At 45.5% G+C, this 27,778-nt stretch overlaps 1 protein-coding gene across 2 annotated transcripts in view; it reads right to left on the minus strand.

Moving 5' to 3' along the window:
• Mamo (zinc finger protein 628-like) overlaps nucleotides 1-27,778 on the minus strand; it is a 207,230-nt gene that overhangs the window by 86,953 nt on the left and 92,499 nt on the right. Inside the window, exons 7-8 of one of the 2 annotated variants that reach the window (XM_070662583.1) lie at nucleotides 3,834-3,956; nucleotides 3,704-3,741 (exon numbers count right to left, since the gene is read on the minus strand). The gene's annotated coding sequence lies outside the window, so the exon portion shown is untranslated. Of the gene's footprint in view, nucleotides 1-3,703; nucleotides 3,742-3,833; nucleotides 4,746-27,778 lie in introns of those variants that run through there. The other variant, XM_070662585.1, reaches the window with a different exon arrangement.

The raw sequence follows: 27,778 nt of genomic DNA on the forward strand, positions 1-27,778 counted from the left end.
GCCTCTCCGTTAGAGCTTTTTTTTTTTCTTTCTTTCTTTCTCAGAAGAACTGTACGGAATGACAATCCATTCGGTATTGTTTCTTAAAAAGGAGAAAAAGAAAAAAAAAAAGTTACAGATGGAAAAAAAGTGGCGTCGTGAATAGGATATTTTATACACTGCGCGTCTGAAAATGTTTTGAGCTCACCGTTATCTATATACCCAGCATTACCGGAGTGCCAGCTCACGTCCGCACGTTGTTTCATACACGAAATTACATTAACTGACGCTAACTAATTCACCCACGGGAGGGAAGGGAAGTCCGTTTCTTTCAGGACGATAACCGCCGGACACGGGGCGGCACTGTATTTAGTACGAAACGACTTTATGAGAGATCCGGGGGTGGTGGGCGCGCGGTTAAAACAGCGCTACGAAAGCGCGGGCAATTAACACTCCTGAGGAAAATTTGTCCGTCGACCTTCGAACCGGAAGTCGCGGCGCAAGCTTGCGTAAGGACTGGATGCTGGCACCGCGATTCTTAAACGCAGCCCGTCTGGCGGTTTTCGCCCTCGCGCCAACTGCGACGCGTGACCGTGCGGGTCTTCGTAAGCTCGCGAGAAGTTAAGCGCAAGTTCTGCAAGCGGCATTCGATATTAATCTCGAGTAGACGAGCGGCACGCCGTTTTACACGCGCAGCATTTATTCATCGTACTTATGGACTTCTTCAATGAAGCTTTACGCGCGACAGCAACCGTTGAAAAGCACCGTTTGAATCGTGAGAGAGGGAAAGAGAGCTGAAGAGAAAATGAGAGCAATCGCTACGGCAATGTGTCTATTTGCGACTTTAAGTACGCCTCTTGACCTTGATTAATTCAGAACGAGAGGCGGAGGTGAGCTGCGAAAAAAAGTAGGGTAAGATGATAACGTTGTATCGTATTACGAGGTCGTGTCGCGTCGTAAAAAATTTATCGAAAGTATATTATGGAGATTTTAGGAAAAGCTGCTGCAACTTCGAAAGTTGTAAATATAATAATTTTGCATTACACGCAATATGTAGAGAATCCATTACGAGTATGACGGGTGCGTTTATTGACCGCCGCATGCGCTATTGGCATTTTATGATACGCGATTCTACAGAAGTCAGGGCTAATCTTGCGGTGTTATCTAATCTAGATTTTCCAGAGTCGACTCCGCGAAGTCAAAGGCCAAGTAGCGCGAAGGATACTGAAAGGATGACGCGAATACCACCGAGTGAGAAGAGGATCGGGCTTAAACCTTTTAGTTGGATGTGTACGCCTACTTTGCCTTTGATTAATTTCGCGCGAATGCATGAGTAACAATCCGGCCTTACTACTTGTCAGTCAGCCACAGCGGTAGTGCTGTCTAAGTACATACGCGCGGGAATGCTACAAAAGACACACTTGCTCGTGATCTTAGCGCGCCGAGAATGCGTAAGCAAACGCGTAATAATAGCAAACAAACGTGTAATAATCCATTACACCTGAAATGTAGTGAAAAATTTATTAGCGCTCCGTTTTTGCGCAACGGCTTCGATTCAATTCCGCGAACTCTTTAATTTTTAAATCCACGCTACATCGAAAATATACAGAGTATTTTTTTTTTTTTAATACTTTTTTATTTTTACGCGCTAACGTTGTTAACAATAACAAAGAAGAGTTTAAGGTGCATTAATAATTTTTATTGTGTCTTCGGTACATATGCGAATGCAAGCAACGCTTTCCTTAGAATAGCCATCTACCGTACTTGTAGCGTGTCAAGGCGAGGTAAGACAAAACGAATGGAGGCAAGAGAGGAAGGGCACGCGCAACGATGCAGATATACGCGGCACGTTTAAAGCCAGACGCACACCTCTACTTTACTGTTGATTAATTTCGCGTGAGTGCGTGAGTAACAGGGCGGCGAGTTACAACCCGTTCGACAAGCCGAAGCGGTCGTCGCGCGTCGGTTGGGCTCTCTCTGCACACACCGGGATGACTTATCTTCAATTCCTCGCCTCTTTCTTGTCGGCGGTAACCTCCCTTTCATTCTCTGTCTTTCTTTATCGGGGATCTTTCATTTCAACTTGCGCATTAAATTCCACGTGGAAAATATATCTCGAATTCTAGCAATACTTATTTCTTTTACTTTTGTAGGTTACAATTCGCGAGAGCTAATTTTTCATTGAATGTTCATTTGCATGTGGAGCACTTTCGTAATCAATACATTAGATAGGGAGTACTACCAAGTTACACATTATTCCGAATGAAACGGTCACGATTAGAATTGCGGCCTGTTAGTCGTTGCGTTTGATATTTCTAAAACAGAAATACGTCTCGCGCGGCTCTTTTTATCTTTTTTACTCTCTATTCGCTTTATTCCGTCTCGTCGAAAGTTGTTTTATTTGCGTTCTTCTTTCCATCATGAGCAAAGTTGATTGATCGCCAACGCGATTATCACTCTAAAAACGACGCGCCATGCTGGAACTGAGTCAAGAAAATATGCTAAATTGGTACGCGATAGTGGAAAAAAGTACGGGCGGTCTGTTTTGCAGAGCGACACTCTCGTTATTCGATGCACATGCAGGCATGTTAATCATGCACAACGCGTTTAATTTCTCCGACGCGTAACACTAGCTTTTGATCAAAATTCATGAGGAGTAAATAATTGGTGTAGTCGATAATTAAACCCTTTGTTTATGAGAACTTTTTCGTTTTTTTGTTTTCTTTTATTTTTTGATGGACATCTTATTATTTGGTATTAATGAGTTTGTGTTGGCATTAACCATCTCGTTCTGTATTTCGAAAGCGTTATATAAATAAATTTTATATATATTTAATTTTTCTTCATTTAAAGAATTTAAATTAGATTAAAAAAAACCATGCGCGCTTTACGCGTGCGTTGTTTTTTAAGAAACCCTAATTACAAACTACGAAAAAAAATCATGCGACTTACCAATCTGCATGAGCTTCAGCGGAGTTGAAGAATTCTGCCGGTGACTGTAACATAAAATGAAAAATATCATTGTAGATATGCCAGTATATTAGTTAATAAAATTAAAAAAAAAGGGTAAAAGTTTTTTTTTTTTTTAATAAAGATTTTATAAAAGAAATTTATGCTCACCTAAGAGTTGCTCCGCCGATGCAGGATGCCTCCTGGGCCTGCTCATCCTCTCAGATGGGACGTGACGAGCCATCCTTCCGCGCACAAGTAACTCGCGAACGCGTCCGGGTGAAGCTACAATCGCGAAAATTACTTAACAAATTTTTCGACACTCCCGAATAAAAAAGAATCGTAAAAAAAACGTCCGGTAACTATCGGCAGCCCCGAACGACCGACGAACCGGCTGCTGTTCGTATTCGTATAATTTCGGCGAGCGATCCTTTTCTCCTTCGGATTTTTATCTAAGCAGAATTCTTGTTTCGCTCAGATAAAAATCCGAAGAAGTGCTGAGCTGAAATAATATCAACGTAAATTCCATACAAGTGTATGCAATTTACATTGATATCTGAAATTGAAATTAAGACAATTTATAATTTATTTAACATTTTTTAATTTACCTATAACGACCTATATCATTTTAAAAGTTTTATTATTTTAGATTACCGGCGCGGTGTATTATTTTATTTAGTACTAATATAAGGGTGCCGCGGATAATATAAAAATGTTTTCCCACCCGAAATGCTAAGTTCTATATAAGTTCTAAAAAATTAAAGATGCGACTCACAGATAGATATGCAGGCGGCGGAGTGCTGGTTAGATGATCTGTAACAAATAAATGAAAAAAATTAAATTGTAGAGATCTCAATTTTCAAAATTTAGTTAAAACGGCAAAGATAAAAAAAATTGATCCTTACCAGTGGGTTGCTCCGCCGATGCAGGATGCCTTTCCTAGGCCTCCTCCTCCTCTCAGCACTGGTCACTTTAACGAGGATGTCAGGCTGGGTGCTCCTTCGACGAAAGTCTTCCTCTGCATTAATCTGAAACAAAAAAGTTATATTTTATTAGCAAAATTGACGAAAACTAACGTGCTGCATTACAAGTAATTACAACTATTTTATATGAAGTATTCACTTCACAGATACCCGACACGTACGCGTTATCGATCGCGAAGCTCAGTTCGCATCAGTTAATATTCTATAATAATATACAGTTGACTATGGCAGACGATCGGCCGGCACATACCTATGTACGTTTCACCTGATAACCACGCGAGATGTGTACACCGCGCGCGTGACTGACCGACCTCTACTCTCGATCACTGTGCAACCATAAAAATACTTTAACAAAAAGATTTTCAGGCCTCGCATTCCTATACCACGAACGAATATCTGCCGAATCTATCGCGGACTGGTCGATCGAAATCCTCTTCTCTCGAACCCGATTGTACTTATCCACCCTTCATTTACGGCAATGAAACGCGAATATCATGTACGCGTACGCGAGGTTTTAACTCACCTTATATCAAACAGACGTGGTCACCGGTACGCACAATTAATCTAGGAAGGTAGTTTGCGTCAGATTATGTGCCCTTGGCCCGTCGATTATGCGTAGATTTTTAATACGTACGGAGCACGTGCTGCGTACGTACGTTCCGTTCGACCGCTGGAGAAGGACAGAGCGAGAGTGGGAGTAGTGGGGGAACGTAGCTCGCTCGCGGCACGTACGCCGCTCACCCTTATCTTTTTTTTTAATTACTAGAACAAATTTTGCGTACGCTTCACGTTTTTTTCACGTATTTCTCAAAAGATCTTAGTTGCAAATTAAATCAAACCTCAAATCTCCGACTTGAAATGCCGAAGTTGACTCTCGCTCAATTTCTACTTACGTTACATCAACTTTTAATCAACTTAAAGAGAACTTTTACTGCTTGTTAAAATGTTTACGCTTACGCGAACAACAAAAATCACGAGAGAGTTTATAAATTCCTCTATATGCCGGTCTCGAGTTAACGGCAAAACGACACAAAACCGCAAGGCACGATTACCGTCGCAGACAATGCATAAATAATCGCAGTATATAGATAGATGACAATTTTATATTCGCACCTGTCCAGCTTTTGCACGATGGCGTACCAATTTCCATCTCTTTTCAAAGAAAAAGGTTTTATAGATCGACAGTTTAATTCGAGAACGCGTACTCCGCGCCAGCGCGAGACGTAACGAAACGAAGTTTAACCTTTTGAAATTTAACAGCTGCGTCTCACGAACGAATGGCAAACATATTGCAGATTACGACTGTAAAAATGAACCCACGCATGCTTCTGCGAGGAACGACCGCTGTATGCCTACAAAAGGCTAAAAGAGATTGATCGATAACGAAATCCTTTCGGAGAAGGCATAAAGATGCGAATCCTAGATTGTGCCTTATTAAATCGCGTGTTATGTTGATCTTTTTATGATGCCCGGGATTTACAACGTGGAAGAAACAGATATCATTGGTAAGGGTTAACGACGGTAACGATTAACACCTAATCGCGGAACGTAATTAATAATAACGGTTAGAATAAGAATAGCAATTACTCACACAAATTGCTTTGTCACGACACACGAGCGATCATTATCATCACTTTCATAAGAGAATATTTCAATGTTACAGTTTCGCTGATTTATAAATACACTCTGATCTATACCCCCTAATTTCTCTTCAAAATTACATAGCATTTGTCTTATACCCTTCGATGGATAATTCTCTCTCTTTTTTTTTTTTTTTTTTATTTTAATTTACTATCTCGGATAAAAAGATAATAGGGAAAAAATTGCAACGTTTGAATTAAGAATACGATTGATGCGGGTAATAATTTCATTCTTTTGAAACCGCCTCGGCGTTTCTGTCACCGGACGTGCCTCACGATCTTGTCAGTGGCACGATCTTAGGCGCGTTTAGCAAATAACAGGTGCGATATAATATGGCGATTTGTTCCGAGTAGTACGCAATGCTTTGGACGGACGATGACGGTTACGTCACATTTCGTGTTACGCGCACATGCACAGTCCTCAGCAGGGCGGAAGATCCGCCGCGTGGGAACACGCGGCATGCGACCCGCTTACACCTTGTAAAAGGTTAAACGGGCTCTTTAACGCACACCCAGAGGAGACCTGCTAGAGACCTTTCTATAGTCGGGAAAGCACGTCGAACGGCCGTCGTCGTTATCGAGCAGTCGTGTTCGCGGCTTCGATCGATTCGTGCGATATCGCGTCGGACGCCTCATCTTTCCTGCCCTTTTTCGAAGGGAAGACACCTCCCGACTTCCCAGCGTAACGTGCGTAGCTTAATCGAATGCAGCTCCCTTGACCGCGAACGCCAATGCGACCTTTCGCAAATGTTAATTGTGGGACGTGTCGAATGTATTTTAATACACAAAAAAAACTCGAGCGAGCGAAACGATCGCCGGGATTTTTTTTTTTTTTGACAAGGTTGCGAACAACAATCATGATGTCGGTCGTTGAATTGAAATGTTTCGTCGTTAATGGCAAAATTAATAATGAATTCGAACGGCGGGTGGTAGATTACGCGCGTACGATAACGCAAAGAATGCTGATTATTTTCGTAAAGAATATCGCACGGTTGACGGTAAAACAAAGTTACGGAGTTAGAGATTCCACGCGGCGTAGCCAGGGAATGCAGTAACACGCGGTTGCTTCTACCAGCGGCGATCACGATGCTCTCTCGACGATCAGCTTGAAAGTTCATACCGGCGATATACTAATGACGTGGGAAATACGCTGGAAGAAGCCAGCACTTATCTCCAAGCCTGGCGTTTTCTTGCTTCTCGCGTTCGTACGCTCTTGCGTGTGATAGATGCAAGCCCGTAGGCATGGCCCTGTCTCGAAGTATTACGCAACGTCTCCGTATCTTTTCACGCATTCGCGTGAATAGAGAGCCGCCCTCCTTCGCGAGTCAAAGCTGCGAGGTTGAGGAGCCGGTGTTAGATTCTGCGAGCCGGTAAACCCTCGGTGTAAAGTGAGGCGATAAATGTATCTTTAAAGGTTGAGATTTTCGAAAGTTATAAATGCCACGCTAACAGTTAACTAAAACTTGTACCTTTAAGAATAAGTTTCTTAGGGATAAAACATTTACGGTTCTGCAAATACGAATAGTTTTCGCGCGTTCAAATATTTACGCGCCGGGTAGAAACGGAGGCACGATCGGCGCGTCGCGTTTCACGGAAACGGACAAGTTTAACGCAACGTCGGGATGACGAGAACATTTAGGGTTCAGAGCTCCGTGCTCCGAGGACCACTCCAAAGAGGTTCGTCTTTTCCACATATTGAGATATACGATCTTCACGACGCCGCGTGGTTTTACGCCGTCGTCTTCGTTTCCGGTTCGTTCGCTATTATCCTTCGACGGGCTATTCCACCGCGGTTAGAAATTTTCGACAGTTTACGACGGTGTTTTCCTCCTCACCGGTGGTGAAGTTTTCCGGACCTACAACGCGAGGCGCGCGCACGTTTCGCAAAGGAGTCCGGAAAGGGGCGTAAAATGGGAACGCAGTTTCAAGGGGCGGCGAGGAGAGGAGAAGAGTTAGAACGCGGACAGGGGAATGGGGTAGTTTAAGGGTGAGCCGAGAGCGTTAGGGTAGGTTGCGGCACGCCGGAATTCGGTCACTATTTTAATATCGATCCGCCCTCTACGACTTCCCCCTCGCCCTATATACCGCTCGTACCTCTCTTTGCACACTCTTGGCACACGGGGCACACACGAGTGCGCGCGTGTGACGTACATGAGGCTCGCACGTGCGCGTCGAGGTGACGCGTAAGGTCGTCCTCGAGCTCACTCGGCGAAATCACGGAGTAAGGGGTAGCACGTGCCACTCCTTGAATTCGTCAAGGATAACCGTACCATGCCCGAGCACGTGAAGGCGGAAAATCGCAAAAAGACGAATCCCATTTTGTACGATACACGCTCGCTCGACCCTACGGAATATCGATGAGTCCTCTTACGAATAATATAGATTGAGACACAAATTCCACCCGCTTTTTACGCGACGGTTTCTCATCTTACGATATCTGCGACGAGCCGCGCGCCTTGCGCGCCGTCCTTTGCGCCCCCGTGGAAAGGGCCGCGGATGCATTTCGCCGCGCATTTGTCATGGTAAATGGTGATTAAGTGTCCGGCTGGATTATTAATTGCCGGGGACTATCCCGGGATTCTCTCCACGGGTTTAATTGTAACGTATAGTTCGTTCCACGCGGTGACTTTTTGCGCGTTCGCACGCGCGCGCCGGCGCGCCCGGAATTGATGCCCCGTTAGCGTGATTTATGCTGTGTCTTTTAAGGAACCGCGTAATTTACGTCCGCGTTAGGCGGTCCTCCCGTCCCGTTCTCCCCTGTTTTCCAGGCTAGATTTCCCAGAGGTATGCCCCGGCGTTAATTCTATCGGGCCAAGACAGATGGTGACTGGCATATTTGTCACTCTTCGCGCGCCGCGCCGGGCGCTCGTTTTTCATTCGCGATCATCAAATTTACATGCAGCCGATCTCATTCGCGCGCATGCAATCGCCAGGCACGTCGTCGCGTCGGGAAAAGAGCGAAGGAGGAATGGCGAGCGGTTGGCAGCGCGTCCGCCGGAGACGTTCACGATCGCTGACTGAGCGGAGCGATTATTGTTTTATTTCCTTTCGACGATCCTGATAAGGCTCGATTCGCGCGCACGCGTCTGTCACGTCGAAGCGGTTCCTGCGATTCTTCTTCTTTCGCGTTTCTTTTTTCATTTTTTTTTTCCCTCCCCCCCCTGCCTCGGCGATAAACGCGCGTCGCTCATGCTCGCTCAAACTCGACGCGGCACGGTACGCCGCTTTACAGTTCGTTAATTTTTAATGCACACCCGTTCTCCGGTGTACCGGCCCCGGGTCGGTGGCGAGTAAGCGAATTACGTACTTTGACCGGCCGTGCTCTCCGCGAAATAGTACGATTACTCGTTTCGATGCTCGCGGGTGACGGCGGCGGCGGGAGGGAGAACGTGTTACGATTACGAGGTAAAAGCGGGATCCGCTTTTAACAGCCGGCACAAAGCCTCCCCCGCCGTGCGTGCTTTCGAAACAACCATCTGTGCATTCTTTAACGCCAAATTCATTGAAACAGATTATACGAATCGCGATAACAAAGAATAACAGACGCTGACTTCATTTAGCGACTAGCGACGAGGGACCGTCTTTATTCGCGCGTAATAAATCTCAAAAGAAATTGTATCTTATATAATCGGTATTTCCTCTTCATTTATAAACGCGATTATTGCTTTAGCTGAAGTACGATCGTTCCAGTGACGCAATTTGCCTTATCGCGTATGATTAGCAGCCATTTATTTTCGTCGTAATCCTTATTCGCGGTACGAACATCGTCCGCCGGGGCGAAGTGGTGGCTAAAGTCGCATGTTAAGCCTGATAAACGAAATACAAAGCGGAACAGGATGAAAGGACGGGCGGGAGAGGAAAGGCGGTAAAACTAAGGTTCGTCTAGAGGGTATGAAGAGACAGGGAAAACGGCGACGCGGTGCGGGGAGGGAAAGCACCGTTTGGTGAGCGGGCTGGTGGGTGGCGGAAAACATCGGCGTGCACATCCAACGCTTATAAGCGCGTGGTTAGCATACACTGCAAAACACACGCTACCTCGTGGCTAACTTCTTCTTTCTGGCCGCCACCGATCGATGTCGGCGACTTATTTTGGATTATTTTCCGCGGTCAGAGCGTGGCACGCCTCCTCTCTCGCTTTCTCTCTCTCTTTCTTTCGCTCTATCGCTCTTTCGGTCTCTGTGACCAAAAAAAAGTAAAAAAAAGAAGGGGGGAGGAGGATTCGCGCGGACCGGCGCACGGTTTTCTGCTGAATTTCGTTGCGCGCGAGCGTCGTTGTCCAATGAGCGAACACACGGCGAGGAAGAAGCTCGCCGAAGCGTGCACCGCGCTGGTCGGAACTCTTTCTTTTCTCTCGGTTGTCATTTGGTTGAAAATCTCTACGAGAACAAAGACGTTGGGCAGTTTGCAAAAAAAAAAAAAAAAAATTGTAATATATATATTTTTTGTCTTTACTTTTAAGTTATAAAACTTATATGGGGAATATTAAGCCATTTGCAAGTCAATAATAAAAAGTCGCGACGCGTGAATATTTTCTTTTCTAACAATTCGAAATTTGCACTTTTACCGTAAGTTATTCGTAAATTATTTGGATACGAAGACCTCGCGCGTTAACCGTTGTATCTTTTTATATCGGTAATATAAGAGTTAAAGCGTTCGAAGACGAAGCGTTTCCCTCGGTGGTATTCGCCGTATCAGCATTCGACGAAGAAGCGGCGACGGTGCTATTTAAACCGCTGGATATCAATAAAGCAGGAGTTTTTGGCGAATTTCATTGATTTCCGATAGAGTTGCGCTGATGTGCCGGCCCGTCGCCATCCGCGTCCGCAGGTAGGCTACATTTTGCACAACATTGTAATTGATTGGACCTGTGGCCTGATAACCGCTTGGCGACCTCGGTTCACGTTCGATACGCGCACTCGGTCATGGAATAATTATTTCCCTCCTTTCCTACCCTCCGTGGCTCGTGGCGGATTCTCAAATGCCAATATCTGTCTGTCGGTAGTTTCGCAGATGCGCGCGATGCATCTTGGCCGGACGAGAACGGGATCTGTTTGCGTGTGCTGGTAATAATGCTAAATGTAGTAGTAGAAATAGTAATAGCGTTAAATTTATCTAAAATCTGGGCCACCGCACGCGCCGAAAGAGTGTTTTTCGAGCAATTAAATTTTCGACAAATAAAGCGGAACCACACGAGGCGTAACGAGGTCGGGTCGATTTCCGACGCGGGACTCATCGCGGAATGAATAATAAAAAGATACGCGCCCAAGAATGTAATTAACTGGATCAAACGCCGCTGTACACCAACCGAAAGTAATTAGAGACCTTTTCGACAATTATCAAGTAGACGTATAATCTTTTTTGCCGAGACAAGTGTATTGCGCAGCCGTCCCTTGTTATAATTATGCGCACCGCGGACGTGATGCGCGACGCGTGTGTGTACGTCTCCGTGCATGCAGCCCACCGTCGTGAAAAATTAATTTCGAGCCGATGCTTCGAACTAACATCCTCCCACGTATCCGCGTATTTCGCAGTGCGTGAGCAATTAGCCTCCCTGGAAATTATAAGATGGGCGAAGTAGATACGCATCGTTCGCGAAGTGCAGGAAGGCCGTAATTCCTCGGACTTAGCAACCGAGGTCCGCAGCCACCTTCTACCAACTTCACGCGATAGATCCGGATTGACTTCCGCTGTCACGAGCGGAAGTGGTGAAACCATAAACCGTGAACCTGTAAATCATCGGTTATCGTATACGGGATATCGAAGAAGTAGCACTTAACGCTCGTATATATTAATTAACACATCGCACTTCGAATTAATAAGACTTTTAAATTCGATCAACATTTCATTGAAACTCCCTCGTCGTTTTTCTACTAATTATCGAAATATTGGAACGTTAAATAAATACGTTATTCAGGCTGCAATATGTCGTTCCCAACATTTTAATCTTTCTCTCTTAACGTTAATTTCTCTTTCTTTCTCACATTAATACGACGTCAATACGACTAATATCGTAACGCGAAATCACAAGCAATTCGCACCGTATACAACGTGTTAAATTCCAAGGCAGCGGTTTAGAGCGCGCGAATCACAGCAACCGTAATTTCTGCGATTCCGCGGATCCTTTGGTAGATACAGATAGCGCACGGAATATCGTCCCTCCCTCTCTCTCTTTCTGTTCCTCCTCTTTCTCTTTCTCGGCCGCTCGTCATTAGCAAAGAGAAGAGACGCGCAGCGAAGTCGGTTAAGCCGTGCACCGGCAGTCTTCGTTTACAAGGTACGAAGGTTGTAAACGATTTAACGGTTGGTAAAGAGTTGCGCGAGGGAGCCGAGAAAACTCCGCGCGCGGTGTCGTATACCATCGACACCGGCTTAGATTCTCCGTTCGTGCAAAAACCGAGACGGTCATTACGGTATGCACGTCAGGAGCGACGTTACACTCTGGAATTTTCTCCGCGAAAAGTAATACCTCGCCGGCCCGCCAGTAAATCCCGGACGAAATTGCAACGGTGGACTGCCCGCCGCCTCTCCGGTGCTCGAGATTCCCGAAGGCTCCTCGACCTTTCTCAATTGCGCGCCGCCTGTAATATTTAGCAGCTCGATTTTAATCCTCTGACGCATCCCCGCCGCACGGTGCATCGCACACTTTGCATTCCGCCCATTTATATCGCATACAAAGGTTTATATTGCGCAAAAATAACAGCGGTAAACTTTAGCCAGCTTTGCTTCATCGATACATATGCAAGTTGCCGGGGAAAAAAAAAGCCGAATATAGAGAGAGGCTCTGATTGTTTTTTTCTACCCAAGTTCATTCGATCCGCGCGTCTGACACGCTTTTCTTTATTTCAATTACCATGCGATTACGCTCCGGATAATGTCTCCTCGGCGCGCGGGATAGATTACGCTCGCCGGCATTTCGCTCTTCCGCCTCCTCGAAGTCGCGGCCGCGCAGTCCGAGTTTTATTTATTTAAAGTGAATATCGGAAGTCGCTTAATTCGCGTCGGGTAAGATAAATCGCACGTGATTAATGCAAATGAGCGTGCCGGCCGGAATACCGTTCCGTGATCGCGCGGATCCAATCTAACGGATGTTTTGGCGAATCTTCGATTCAGATCGAGACGCCGGCTCGAATCTACGTGCGGTGAAACCCAGCAAACGCCGCGCCGCCGGTGTGCATTCGCATGTGAGAACGTATGCGTTGCGAACCGTAACCGTCTTTGTAAAGCCCTGTTCTTGACGCGAACTTCAAGTCCACTACAGAGTGGACTTCTGGCACTGCGGCTCAAGATTACTTCATTTATTTCGCTGGATGTAGAAACTGCTCGCGGTCTTTGAATCTCATAATACGAAACTGAATCCCGACAGACTCGCGCTTTAGCCATTCAAACTGCGATATTGAAACACTTAGAAGTGAATCAATTAATTAACTCAAACGGGGCCACTTTTCACAATAAAATTTTATTCATTTAAATGAAGACCGTCTTTGCGGCAGTTAAATTGTTCTGCGTTACGTAACGGGGAAAGGGAGGGACAACGCGCGCGGGATTTGTGCTGACGGATTGCAGTTAGTTTCGTGCGCCAAGTTTTTGCGAAAGTTCGTGAGTTGAAAGTTCGCAAGTGGCGGGAGTGCACGTATCGCGCGAAAACTCGGTTTAAATCGACGTTACCGTGCGAAAAAGAGGAGACCCCGCGCCGAGCGATTTGCAGCGAGAATCCAACGTGCGCGTCAGTCGTGCTCGCTCGTGCCCGCGCGCGCGCGATGATAATTATCATGGGCTGCCCAGCACCGGCAATCTTTGAAGGTCGACCCGCGCCACTGCTTCCTTATTGTGAGGCAAGAAGAAGCGAGAGAGCGACGCGCAAGGCGAGAGGGCGGAGGGAAACGCGGCGAGTGAGAGAAGAAGAATGCACCTGTATTAACTTCGCGCCGTGGCACGCCGCGTGTACGCGCTCGCTCGGCGCGTTATACGCTCATTATGTAGGCATGCCGATTTCAGAAATACCGGGTTCCGTTTGGGTCTGTTCCTCCGGCGGCAGACTGCATTTCACCTCTTCCATCGGTCTCGGTCCCTCCCCCTCCGCGTTACGTAACACGAATCTCGTCGGATAATCTTCTTCGTCGAAGATAAGACGGCTACAAAATCGCGCGTACAGAACGCTTTTCAAGCTTGGAATTATTGAGCAAATTAAAAAAAAAAAAAAAACGCAAAAGTTATTTGTTCCAGTTTGAGAATTTTAATTAAAGGAATTAATTTTATATGTAATAGACTTAACGACGATGCCGGATTTGTAGCACATTTTTTAAAACGTTTTATTTCTCTTTATTCTCTCGTTCCCACCTGTTTTCTTCTGGCAAACGGCGAAACGAAGGTGAACTTCGTCGAGAATAAAAGTTGGGTCACAAAGTTGTGCGGAATTGTATCACGAATGCCACAGAACTTCGACCGGTCATACGCTTGTTCTTCTTTTTTTTTTTTTTCCTTTTTTTTCGCTTTCAAAAGCTGATATCGCTGAAACCATTTTCTCAGCTGTAAGAGATTTTTCGATATCAGATTTATCGTACGTAATACCAACGCTGGGTGGCTGAGATTTTTAGAAAAGTATCAAATGAAATAAGTTTTTCCTCGCGTTCAGGACTTAAAGTAAATAATTAATTATACTTGAAAATTTTTATTTGCGAGCAAAACGCTTGTTTAAAACATTTGCAATTATAATTATTTCGAAGATTGTATTTAAATGATTTTTAAGTGCTAAAGGACGTCTACAAGAAAGGTTACATTTGCCAGAGCAAAGATCAATAATTTCTTAATGAGAATATCCATGGTGCGTGTAAACGTAACCCTACATTGCATATGAATCGATACGTTCTGAGAAAACTACTCTGAACTAGTTAACCGAGTTGCGTGGGTGTTCGACGATCGAGACCAACTTGCTATCGTTCAGGCATTTTTCAATGACATTTGACATGATCCGATAGCAATCACTGAAAATGACCATTTGAAAGTAACTTTCCTTTACATCGTTGATTATTATCAAAATAGAACAACTAAGAAAATTCTTAATATCAAATTAATAGTCGAGAGAAATGAGGTTGCAATCTAGTTACGTTACGTTTAATGCTATGTCGCCGAGCTAGTGCAAATGTGGAACTTCCTAAATTGATAATTGAGAGAGAGAGAGAGAGAGAGAGAAAGAGAGAAAGAAAGAGGGAGAGAGAGAGAGAGGTGGAAATACAATTTAAGAAACATCAATTTCCACTACGGTCATCACGCTCTAGGGTGCTATCCTAAATGCTAGGCTAACGTAACGCGATGCGGGGAACGTCCGTGTTGTACCAACAGATGCTGCGAGCATGCATAAGTGCGCCCGAGAGCGAGGATCCCAGGCTACCACCTCCCGGTCTCGCGATGCGACGCCACGTGTGTGTACACGTTGTGTATCTTGCACGGGAGTGAGCTTTGTGAGATGGGCGATGGGCGAGATGGGCGTGCACACGGGGGGCTACCGGTCTTGTCCGCAGGGCCGAACAACCAGCCATTAACCCAGGCAATGCAGGTGTGCGAGAAGTGACGATCGGCCTTACCTTCTCGCACACCCCCTCGAGATCGACGGTCATCGTCGGTAATTTTAAGATCGGACCCATTAACAATAAGCTGCAATCGGATCCATTTAGCGCGATCACTGGCGGCGTGTCTTTACGTGATTCGAGCCTTCCCTTCGCTCCTTTACAAACGACGAACGCGATCGAATCTTCACGACGTTACCTCGCGCATCATCTCGCAGCAGCTGACACGCGAGTCGCGTATGATAAAATGTTAAATTTGAAATTAAATAAATCCTCGCCGTTTATAAATTATACAGCTTTTCTTTTAGAAGGTTCGTAAAGCTCTCTGGGCAGAGTCGCAATTAATCGCGAGTAGACGAGCGAGAAAAAAGAAGAAGAAAATGAGAACGACCGAATAACTATTTCCGATCAACTTTCGAAACGACGTTTCTGTCTATTAATCTTACGCTTACTTTAGCCAGTATTAGGTAAGACGGAATTTATCGTGGACAGAGTCTTAGCCTCCTCGATGTTCCTCTCGCTCGCTCTCGCTTTCTCACTCCCGCCGTTTCCCGCCACGGCGTTTCGTTTCTCTTTCACGGTTCCGTGGCGATTTCCAGGAGCGAGTGCGAATGAGATGGAAGGCAGCAGGCAAAAGGCGCGCTTTCGGGGAACGTGGAGAAACGGATGCGATTACCGAGTGCAGAAACGCGTATAACCATAGGCGGTATAGGCGCAATGCGGAAGCGGCGGCGACAGCGACGGCAATCGGAGATGCACCGTTAACATATGCACGTACAAATATATTTCGGATTTTAGATGATACGCGCGCGATGACGCCGTGTCGCTGCTAAGCAACCGGAAGCATGGGAGACCGCGCGAACGCCGCGCTCGCCTCGCACCGGGGATTTAATCGGCGGAATCGTTACGTCTCGATCGCGCGATATAACGCAGCGAGAACGTGTTCCCCGAAAGTATGACGCAACGGGGCAGCCGGGCTCTGAAATCGGATTACAGCTCGTAGATGAGGTCCTTCTTTTTTCTGATTATTGTTCGCTCTCGGAAACGTAACGCGTAACATCGTTTCGATGTAACGAGCGAAATGTCAGGTTCCCCTGTCACCGTGTATGAAAACCCACTTTGAGCATTTCAGCGTAACGAGCATTTAAACAGAGATGCGCCGGGAGTAATGCAATTCTCTCGTTCTGGGCCCGCGTCGCGTCGCGTCAAAGCTCCATGTCGGAGACGTGCGTTTCGTTTTCATTATTTGTCGCGTTGTCTGAAGCTATCGATTTTATCGTTTATCCCGTTGGCTGTTTATACACGCTGCTATCAATAATGGCAACCCCGGTTCGACCAATCGTCGACGCGGCGGAGGACCTATTTCTGAATCGTCCCAACCGCGCCGAGCGCCGACGAGCCAGTGGATGGCGGATTTAATGACGATCGGCGGCGGAGGCTGATTGCCGAATCATCGCGCGAAGATTAACGCGGCGGTCCGACCCAATTAATACGGCCGAAAACGAGGTTACGTGCTAAACGACAGCGAGATAAATATCCGGCGAGTCGATTCGAACGACCGATTGAATTAGTTGGTATTGGTATATTTTTGTTTGCAATTTCGGAATGGTATTATAAAGTACGAGCCTAAAATCGCCCGCCGTTAAGCGAAAATAGCCGCGACCGATGATAAATAATAATTTTAAAATATACGCTTATGCAAAATATAAGGCACGTAACTATTATTATTCTATCTGAAGAAACGGTGCTTATTTTACGTCATTAATTCGATGAGAGTTAAATATGTAATAAGGGTTTCTTTTTTATGTCTCGAATTTGACTATTACTTGTGCAAAATAAATTTATGTGCTAAATACGCGCGTATGAGGAGACATATTTAATCTGATTTAAATCTGGCACTTATAATTCCAGTAAGTACACAAATAAATAGGCGCGGTGTTTCAAGCCATTCTTTTTAGATGGATTAAAAAAAAAAAAAAAAAAAAAAAAAACGTATTATTCTTGAACGTCCGAAGCGAGTTAATATGTCTGACAATGTGCTTTATTCGTCAGCGCGAGAAAAGGGCGAAAGGTCTCCAATTTTCTCCCCAGCAGATATTATCGAATCGTCCGTTCCGCGTCTCACGCAGCTCATTACTGTTAACCGGTGCGCGGCAACCAGCTTTTATTTTCGCCATTATGACGAGCGCAATCACGCCGGCCTGGCGATTTCTTCGAGGAAGGTTGCCGCACAGGTGCAAGCACTTGGTTTGATGGGGGGGAAAGAATAGCGAAGAAGGCGGACGGAAAAGCGGCGGCGAGAAAAAGAGCGCGAGAGGGGTGGTAGAGACGGAGGTATTTCGTCGGATCGATCGAGGTTTCGAGTTTATTACCGACGCCGGTAGTAAGATAACACCGACGAGAGTGATAAAGAACATCCTCCGCGCTCCCAGAATCGCGGAGTTATGGCGAGCCGTCTAGTCTGACTGAAATTTTCCATTCCGGGGCTCTATTCAGGGTACGCGTTGCGAGCTTGCTTCGTGACGATTATAATTCGAGATCATAAAGGCAAAATTACGTGCATTTTTATATTTGCAGCTTGCCACTTTGAAATTACTTTATAACAACTCAATGGTAATTACAAAATTAATACGGATCATAAAGTAACGATTTGAAGTTCTAGATTAAGTATATTTGCGGTCAAGTATATTTTCGACAGTCATTATTTAAACACGAGATCGTCGTCCATTACAGAATAGAAAGCGAGAAAGAAAGGAAGAAAAAAAAAAAGAAAAAAAAAACTTCAACTATAATTCGCCACTGAAAAATGGTGAAATTTGACCTCGAAATACTTACCGAAGCCGATCACTTTCGACATGATAAAATTCGCAAAAAAAGCAGTAGAATTTCATGGACGCGCGATCTCTGAAGTAAAGATCAAAGAACGTTATTATGTCCGATAAGAAGAAGCCTGCGTCGCGTGACGATTGGCAACTCATTTTTCGCATTTCACTCTTTTTCTGAAGTATTTAAAAAGTAGACGTAAAGATTTCGTTGTTGCCCGATCTTTCCCACATTAACGAAAATATCGCAGTTGTAAAATATGTAGCGTAAAAATTATTATTTATATTACACTTATAATTCATGGAAATGATTTGTCGCTCTCAGAGTCCGTATGTTCATACTGCTCGATTGAAAACCTAAGCGGTCTACAGTAGTTTCCGCTTACATGCTCGAGCGATGCGAACGACGTAGGCGACAGCGATCGTTATGCAAATTTATAGACGCGTCCGTATAGCCACTGAAATTTAACGGGAGATTTAGCTTCTGGATGAACGAAGCACTCCACTCGCAATGATTCATGTCCCACTTGCGCTCGCTCCGCTCGTCCCGCCAGTGGATGTACGATTATGCAACGTGCCCATTCTTACGTGCGACTCGTGAAACCCGAACGTAATTGGAGAACCGCAAACAAATACGTGTAAACGCGTATCTGTACACGTGCGGCGAGAAGAGCTGCTGATTTCCTCTTCGACGTGGCTCGTCGTTTACGAGCCAATAAAGCAAGCTCAGAGTTGACCAAGGGTCTCTCGCTCTCCCTTCGCTCTCGACTTCCTTTTTACCGTTCAAGACATGTTCGCGATTGCGTTAAAAGTCATTGCCGGTCGATCGTCACGCATAAAACTCGCGCTCGTGTCTCGTCCACCGTGTTTCGGGTGCTCCTCGTTCCCGTCCGCTCGCGGAGTCTTTCAATATTCTTTACGACACAAATGTGACGTTAACAGGATAAAAGTTCACTTTATCGAGAATCAATTCTTTCCACGACAGCATTATTGTAGCGCGACATATTTCTTTCTGTTTCACGGAGCGTCAAACTAGACAAACTTCGGAGATACGACTTGCTCTCTTTTTATCTTTAAGCTTTTTAGCAGTGTCCTGATTATCGTCGAAACTTTTTGTAAGTTTTTAAATAATATTTTTTTATTAAATGTATATAACTTGGATAATTTTTTTTTCTTTTTTTAATAATATTTTGATAATGATGCCGGTATAGATAGGTTTTCGTTTCCTTTGCAAGCATAATTTTTACCGCATTTATGCTACAAGGTTTAACGGGGATTTTTCCAAAAATGGCGAAACATATTGACGGCGCATCACCATATAAACTTTTACGGGTTTCTTGCACGCGCGTAAAATGTGCATGTGCGGTAGTGACCTATTTTAGGCAATGACGTCGAAAGTATAAAGCGAGAGTAATTTTCGGTGAAGGAAATGGGAGAGAAAAGTAGTGGTGAGGCTACCATTCCGCAATTAGCGACAAGAGGATCAAAAAAAGCCAATCCTATCTGAAAATAATTCACGTGCTCTTCTAATAGATCTATACATCCGAGTGTATCTAATAACGTATTAGAATTAATCAAATAAATTCTGCAACTTCGCTGTTGTTTTACAACGTTAAGAGAAAAAAAAAGGGGTCCCCATTTACTTTTTCAAACAATTCACGGGCGGAAGAAAGCGCGAGATGCTCTATACATTAATTACGAATGTAAATTTTTGACGGAAGAAAATACGTGAAATTGCGCCGCGGGTAAAGTACCGCGACTCCGGCATCGCGAGCCCTTTGTCTCGCTCGAGTTTCCCTCTGTCGCGTTTCGTTCGAGAAAACGCAGAAGGCCGGCGGACTAGGTCGCCCAGCTGCGGTCGCGATGATATTTGCCGGTGCGTTCTTACACAGCGCCCGGCGTGACTTCCCGGTGTAGCCGACGACAAGAGTTAATCCGATGGCGTCGCCGGTTTCGGGATGCGTTTCACGTAGTCGGACTTTGCCGCGTCCGTCGCGCCGCGTTGCACCGCGCCGTGTCGCGCAGGAGCCCGGCAAGAACGGTACGTATTACGCGAATAGACAGCGAAAGAGAAGTACGGACAAAGAGAGGGACACGGGGGAGGAAGGAGGTAGGACGGTCGTCGGGTAGAGAGACGGGCGCGAGAGAGGAGTTTAACCATCGTCCCGTAATATTCTGTTGCTCCGGCTGCAGCAGCGGCGGCACGGGTAGATGAGAAAGGGCGGGTGTCGGTGCTGACAAAAAATGGAAACTATTTGATCGTGAACCGCCTGTGCTTTCTCTCTTTCTCTTCTGCTCTTCTCTTTCTCTCTCTCTCTTTCTCTCTCATTCTTTACCTGTCGTTCTCTCTTCCTCCATCAACGTTTATACCCTCCCCTCGCCGCCACTGCGCTACACCCTCTGACGTGGTACACTCACCTGGCTGCGATCGTGATATACACAGGACGTCTATCGTTACTGGTAGCGGATGGAGAACAGGAGGAAAAGCGTAGGTGTGCAGTATCGAGAGCAAACGAAGGGAGACCGGGGGGTGCGGGAAGGATGGTGCGAGCGGAGGAGAGGCCGGGCTACTCTGCCGACAGTCGAGCGACTGTGCACACGCCTAAAAGGGTTTTCGTTAGATTTCATTTCACACCCAATTACCTGGTACACACGCGGGAGGAAACGGGAGAGAGAAATGCCGGCGAAGGGGGCGGGAACGAGCGCGAGGGAGACAGGGTGAAAGAAAGAGGGTCGGTGGGGACATCGTTGCGCAACGAGAGCGTGGCCACGATGTAAAAATATACTAAATGTGGCGGCCACACTATTCCGTCTAGCCTGCACGTCCACGGTTTGACGTATGCTGGAGTACGGCGGGCACAGGGCAGGTGAGCCGGCGATAAAGTTAAATTCCAGTTGGTTTCTTTGCAGCGGCTTGTCACTTGCTACTACACAGTGATATTAGACGTACATAAAGTGTCCGTCGACTTTTCCCGTTGGACGGCTAGCCACTTGTGGGTACTTGTTTTATTTTATTTTTTTTTTCTTTTTTTTATAAAACCGAAGCGTTGTTTTATGAAGACGTTTCAAGTCAAATATGTGGACAGGTTAAACGCTAAAGCACGCTGTGTAATGTTTCATGTAATTTTGTAAATTAAACGTAGGCGTGAGAAATTAACGCGATAAATATTATTTATTAATTTTTGTGCAATAGTTTAATATCTTCTGCAATTCTAATCAATGAGACCAAAGCGATCTGGAATAATTTCGCGCAAAAGTAAGCGAAATTAATTTAATATCGTTTGCAAAGTTCGTTTTAGCAGATTGCATCTTTTCGAACACCCAAATCTCTGCTTTAGTAGACACGGAGTAAGCCTTTGATTGCCGTCTGATTTAGACTTGATGCACGCGTAACGCGCACCGCAAAATCTCCGGTTACCCCAGCTAAACCGTCTCCCGTTACCGCGTCTTAATTTATGGGTTTCGACGGAGCGATCGAATATCGTGCGATACATTGGTAACATTTACGTCGTCATTAGTGCATAATATGCCGCGTAAGTATCCGAGGAATCCAGCGCGTCCGTTATGAAAGACGTAAAAAAGAGGCGAGAGAAGAGAGGGCGGGAGACAGAAAGATAAATAGAGGAAGCGAGAGAGAAAAAAGCGCGAGAGGAAAAAGAAAGCGAGCGGTCGCGAAAAATGTTATCGTCGGCGAGGTGAAGTAGCGACCGTAAGCTGCCGTACGCGAGATAGTGTCATAGAGATCGGTATCGGTCCGTGTAAATGCAAGAGAGCCGGCGGCGAATCGATTAACTGTAATTAATTGAATGCTAATTAATATTATGCTGTAGCGAGCGCCCGCGCTCAACCCAATTTGCGGTAATTACTTAATCAACGCGAAGAGAAGTCCGCGTAGCGGCACTCGCGCGAACAGCAATAGATTCAAAAACCTGTTTTTCGACACGGGCCGATGTCTCCCCGCGAGTTAGCGAGCCTCGGAATCCCTCGAAGTTTGTAAACCGGAAGATAAAGTCTGAAGAATTATGGCTCGCTTCCCTTCGACTTAATGAACCAACTAATTTTATTAGCGACGCCGTGATTATACAACGTGACGCAATTGTGGAGAGCATAATGCGTTATTTCGATGAATATATTTGTGTACTATATGTAAAATGTTATCGTTACCGAAACGTTAAGTAGTTAGAATCGATTTCACTACACAATTAGCGCACGCTGTTTAAACTCCAAGCACTTATGCTTACTTGACCTCGGCGCTTCCGGCAAGATCTCCTCGATTTTGATCCCGCTTAGTACACGCGAACGCGGCAACGTAAAGGAAACTTTGACGCAACCAGCAAGGATACGTAAATGAAGAGCATAGGGGATAACCAGGTTGCATCGCTTGCTCGATAAGGCCGTATCGTCTGCTATCAGCTCAAGTTGTTTTACTCTTTCAATTTTATCGATACTTTTATCGAGAGCTCGTGGGACAGTATTCTTTATAACCAAAAATATATACGTTAACCAATATAAGAAAGATGTCTCGGACATTCCACGTACCTGTAATATCGCCGGTACTTTGTTCATTATGAGCAATACAAACGACTTACGTAAAAAAGTTGTGACAGACGTTTAATTCCATAACTTCTGACACTCTGACGTAGAATATTTTTATCGTCCGTTTCTAAGAATTTTTATGATAAGAAAAGCAAATATATAAGTTTGTGCGTATGTCGATCCGAGCTCGACTATGAATCGCTAACGCATTAAGTTAAACAAGTGCTTAGTTAGGGCACTTTATTAATTGCTTTATCCGTTGTCGATGCATTGTCGTCGTCGGTATTTAACGCGAATATCCACTACGGCCCGGCTGATCGGATCGATACGCGGCTGGTGTCGAGATGCGGAGTGAAACGCGAGGACGAGCGATTTGTCCAGTCATCTTCCAGGTACAGAGAAACTGCGCTGCGAGGTAACGGTGGTAGGATCGCCGAGGTAGTAATGGCAGCAACAGCAGTAGCAGCAGCAGCAGCGCCAAAGGAATAATTCCCCCTGTTTCCGAGGAACGCGTTTCGAATTACCGGTGGATTGCGTTGCATTCTGTCCGTCGCGCTTGGCTAGTGCCGAGCAAATCTAATTCCTTTCGGACTCTCGGTGTCGATCTCTCTCGCTCTCTTTCCTTCCCTGTCTTTTAGTTCGGACAACATCTTTTACGCCGTATCTTTCTTCCGTGCCGCCCCGCGTACCTTTTCCCTCGTTTTCCACCGGCTTTTCCATCTTTTTTTATATTTTTTTTCTCTTTTTTATCTGTCGCTTCTCTCTCGCTTCCGTCCATCTCTTCCGGACGCGCGCGTTGCTTCTTCGCCTCGGCGTCTATCTCCCCGGGGAGGAGACGTCGAATCCACGGACCGATCCGGTTGCGCGTACCTTTTAGCCGTGCGCAACGCGGCTCTTCCTCTCGAGAAATCCATGACTCGAATGCTTGATATTATCTCGATCGTGAAAACCCCGCGTCTCGGCGTAGCCGGCGTCGACGTCGCCAGTCGGCGAGTCTCGACGGTGCCTGATTCAGAGATACGTTACGTTAAAATGCCTTTAAAACCGCGCGTCGTTTCCAAACGATATTTCAAAACCTAATAAAATTCGGCACCCCCTTTCTAATCGGTGAGATTTAAAGTTTGTACACCGTAGGGCAGATATAGCATTTTCGGCTGCGAAAGCGGCTAATAGCGTATGTAATCCTAGGCGGCAGAGGCAAGGGATGAGAAAACGGAGAGAAAAAAGTCATCGGCAAACCGGCCGGCGCGGTATATACATGCGGTACATGTGAAACTTGACGCACACGACGCTAAAGTCACGTTCGCTAGCTACCGTCGCAATATCTGCCTTTCAGCGTATGTCAGATTGGAACGCATATACGACAGAGCGCTTATCAGCCGGACTGCTCACTTTCGGTTGGTGTATCGGTCCAAATGTATCGGTAAAGATGTAAAAGAGGCCTCGCATCGACACTTATTTCTCGCGCACGATACTGAGTTACCGCCTGTGCTACTATCTTTTGAGCGCGTTCAGATAAATTTCCCCTTGGATATCGAAGTAGCGTCTCCCCGCGCAGTGCATTGAATATTCCCCGGAGTACCATTGCGATTTACGAAAAATATCTTTCGTCCGCGAGCTCTGTGCGATACGTGTTTTCAGATTTGCGGGGGTAAGGTATCATTGTCGTTCCGCGAAGAGTTATCGATCATCCGGGCCGGATTTAAAGGCACAACGCGCCTGGAGGCTGCGGGAAAAACGGTGCACGCGTACGGCGTCGCAGCTTGTAACAACAGCGGTATCGATTACCCGGGGCCTGGGAGCCGCTGAAAACAAGTGCATTTTCGTAAGACCGCCGCTCGTTCTATCTATCCGTCTATTCCATCTATTCGCCCTCTGGCCCGCCCGTCCGCCCGTCCCGGCAGTTCTGGACCGAGCTCTAAGTAAACGGACGCTCTGCGACGGCACGTTCCCAGACTATCGTCTCGACTACGCAGAGACGCAGCGGCGCCAGGGAGACGCACTCCTTCGATCGGATTCTTCGTCTCCATTTACGTCGCGGGAATTTCTCCCGTCTTCTCGCGCATCCCCTTGCACACGTAGCCGCCTTCGCTCCGCCGATACGGCGTGGCTGCGTACGCGCAACATTAGCAGCTTCGGCAACTGTATCATTTTTATTAATCAAATCGAATCGCCGTGCGATATCGCGCGTATCAAATATGTAGAGACCGGGTGTCGAATACACGTACATATATAATAGGATAAATAAGAAGTACGGCGATTAATCCGCGGTGCAACATTGACTATCGACGACAATATATTGTCATGCAAAAATCACATTGTAGATTTATGCTACGGGCAACTGTAGCGACAGCGGGATCGGTAATACGTGGATATGACAGCTGGCTCGTTGCTTTGTTATTTGTATCGTAGCGACACATGATATGTAAACTACCATCGTCTGCTGTATCTAACCGGCCGGGTACATTCCATCCAGCCGTGTTATCCGTATCATACCGCGGCCTCCTGGAACAGCAGAGCTTTACGTTTTAGTCGTCAGCGGGGCCAACCTGAGCCGGGTCGTTCGCAGGTACCCAGCTTGTATCCTATACATACTTGCGTAGCCGGAACTCGCGCCTCTTCTCGGAACTTAACCAGCTCCGTTCTGCTGGCGGCGCGTTTTGCTTGGGAGCATGCTCGACCAGAGATCGGGTATCTAATAACGCGATGCCTCTTGGCCCTTCTCTCGTGCCCTCATTCATTTTCCCGGCTCGTTTCCCAGCGCTTATCTTCATCGCCTATCACACACGCAAAAGTAAACGCGCGCTTTTAATTTAATACGTATTTATCTTGAATTAAAGAATCGTCGATTACTTTTTGAGAAATTGAGCTTACGCTTAAAAAGTTCAGACGGAGATTTTTGTTTAATTACTAAAGCGTATTAGAAAAATTTTGTTTTTGCTTCTCTTCGAGACTCACTTTATCTTTCATCGTTCGCTTTTAATGGAGTTATGTTACGATGTGTATCGCAACATGTATTAAATCTTGGTGCTGCAGTGATTTTTCATAGATACTTTTCTGGTTTATTTACGTGATAAAAATAGCAGGCTGTAAAACATATTGTCTAACTGTAGTCAAAGTTTAACGGCGATAAAAGATTAATCGAACATTCTTAACCGCGTAATTATATTAATTTTTGTTATATAGTCAATAAAATTTTATTTTTTTTTACAAAAATATACTGTCCAAAGTATACTTTTTTTACTTTTTACGCGCTCTATGTATTATACTTTTACTTTCTTACATTATTAACATTTCACCGGTAGTACATATTTAATGAAAAAAAAAAAAAAGAAAGTATACGTTTTACTCGCATAAAAATCTAGATTTTGTAGCAGCTTCAATTAAGCGGGATTATACTCCACTGTTTAAAAATTAACGTCATATTACTACAGCGATGCGTTCCTCAATTTTCGTCACGTTAATGGAAGTTTGTGAGCGACTCCGATAGTTTCTACTTTTACAACCACAAATAATATTGAAAATTATTTGACTGCAGCAGTTCTTGCTGTTATGTGACGTTGAATTTTTCATGAAGTAACAATACACAAGCCGACCGGAGATATCTGACTCGTTGCTCGAGACGCTCGCGAGTCGTACGTTCAAGTCCGTATATAAAACGAACGAGTCAGTAAATCGAGAAGCGTTTAGGGCAGGTCGCATCCGACGCATGTAAAATCATGGGCCAGAAGCTGGAGGGGCGCAGACAGTGGACGAGACAGGACAGTGAAGTCGCAAGTGCCGAGTGAAATATGCATGGATATTTTATATACACGTACACACGTGCGCGCACACGGGCTCACGTCTATACGGCGCGCGAGCCTGCTCCCAGGCGCTGTAAATTTTATCGCCCGGATAAGAGCAGACTCGTAGACGGCGGTCGTAAAGATACTTTACTGTGTATTTACATCCCGACGTAATACGTTACGCGGCTTAATATTACCCGTTAAGTGAATCGAAACAGTCGGATTACTTTACCTGACGCGGTACGTTGCCGCGTAAAAGCTGGCCGATGTACCGATTTTGTTGTTCTCTCATCGATACGGATATTTGACTTCTATTTTTTATATATTATGATTCGGATAATTACTATAAACGATTATTTAAAGCAATTTAGGTATTATTACTTAATAATTAGAAATAAAAAAGAATTGTGCCAATCTCGAAAAATCGACGACAATTCCAAGGAATTAACGAGGTTATTTTATTTATACGATTTTCGACAGACTTATTTTTTCGATCTTATTATTTATGTTGCTGTTTACTCATACGCTTACTTCTTTCGACGCAACATTTTTTTAAGAGGTCGGCTCACTCGTGATGACAAAAGCAGCAGTCCCGAGATGCGTTTTCTCCTTTCTCCAGGTCCATTATACATTACGATTTTGCTTGTCTCAACCTACAAATCGTAATCGTAAATATATGTGGTATGACCGTCCCGCGGTTTACGGTGATAGCGATGAACGGAAATACAATTATCGGTGGGAATAAAACGCCGCGAATCGATGACAGGATTTGGGAAAACGCCGGAGGATCGGACGGGTTGGAATATGTAACGCGATTGCTAGAGGACGGGGGGAGGGGAGGCGGTTTGGCGGATGGATGGAAATCGCAATGTGCACCCGCGGGATGTTCCGGAACGCGAAGCGTTTGACTAGCCATTTGATTACGTAATTCGCGCGTAGACGACGATATCGGGCGATAGGTACTTGTCATTTTTGACCCGCCGCCCGTCCCCGACCCCCGTCGCCTTTTCGTCTCCAGTTCGTGGACAACTCCGTTTAAATCTTTCAGTACATTCGAAATTCAGTGCAGTCGATCGAAACTTGACATTTCGCCGCGAGCACGTCGCGACATTTCGCCGCGAGTGCGTCGCAACATTTCTCTCTTCGGGACACGGTAATTCGCTCGCTGCTGCGAAATTTTCGTTGCACCACACGGGAAAGATTTGACATCGATAGATCCCGCACATTTGCGCGATTTCATTTTGCGGCGTTCTGTTCGATGCCTTTAAAAATGTGTAAAATTGAACTTTTATATCGCTCGTCAACAATTCCTCGCCGCTTATTGAAACGTTTAATTAACGATACTGCTAAAAGGAAAGTGGCGCGTAGTGAAAATAGTTTGCGTAACCGATTATATGAAAAACATATATTATTTTTACAAGATTAACCCTAGTATCTGTTGTCGGCGTCATTAGATTGGATAAATTTGCATTAAATGTAATCTTCGCGAAACGAAGGGAATACAGAAAGCCGGACGTTCAC

The sequence above is a fragment of the Cardiocondyla obscurior genome, linkage group LG10, assembly GCF_019399895.1.
Source record: "Cardiocondyla obscurior isolate alpha-2009 linkage group LG10, Cobs3.1, whole genome shotgun sequence".
Classification (NCBI taxonomy): Eukaryota; Metazoa; Arthropoda; class Insecta; order Hymenoptera; family Formicidae; genus Cardiocondyla; species Cardiocondyla obscurior.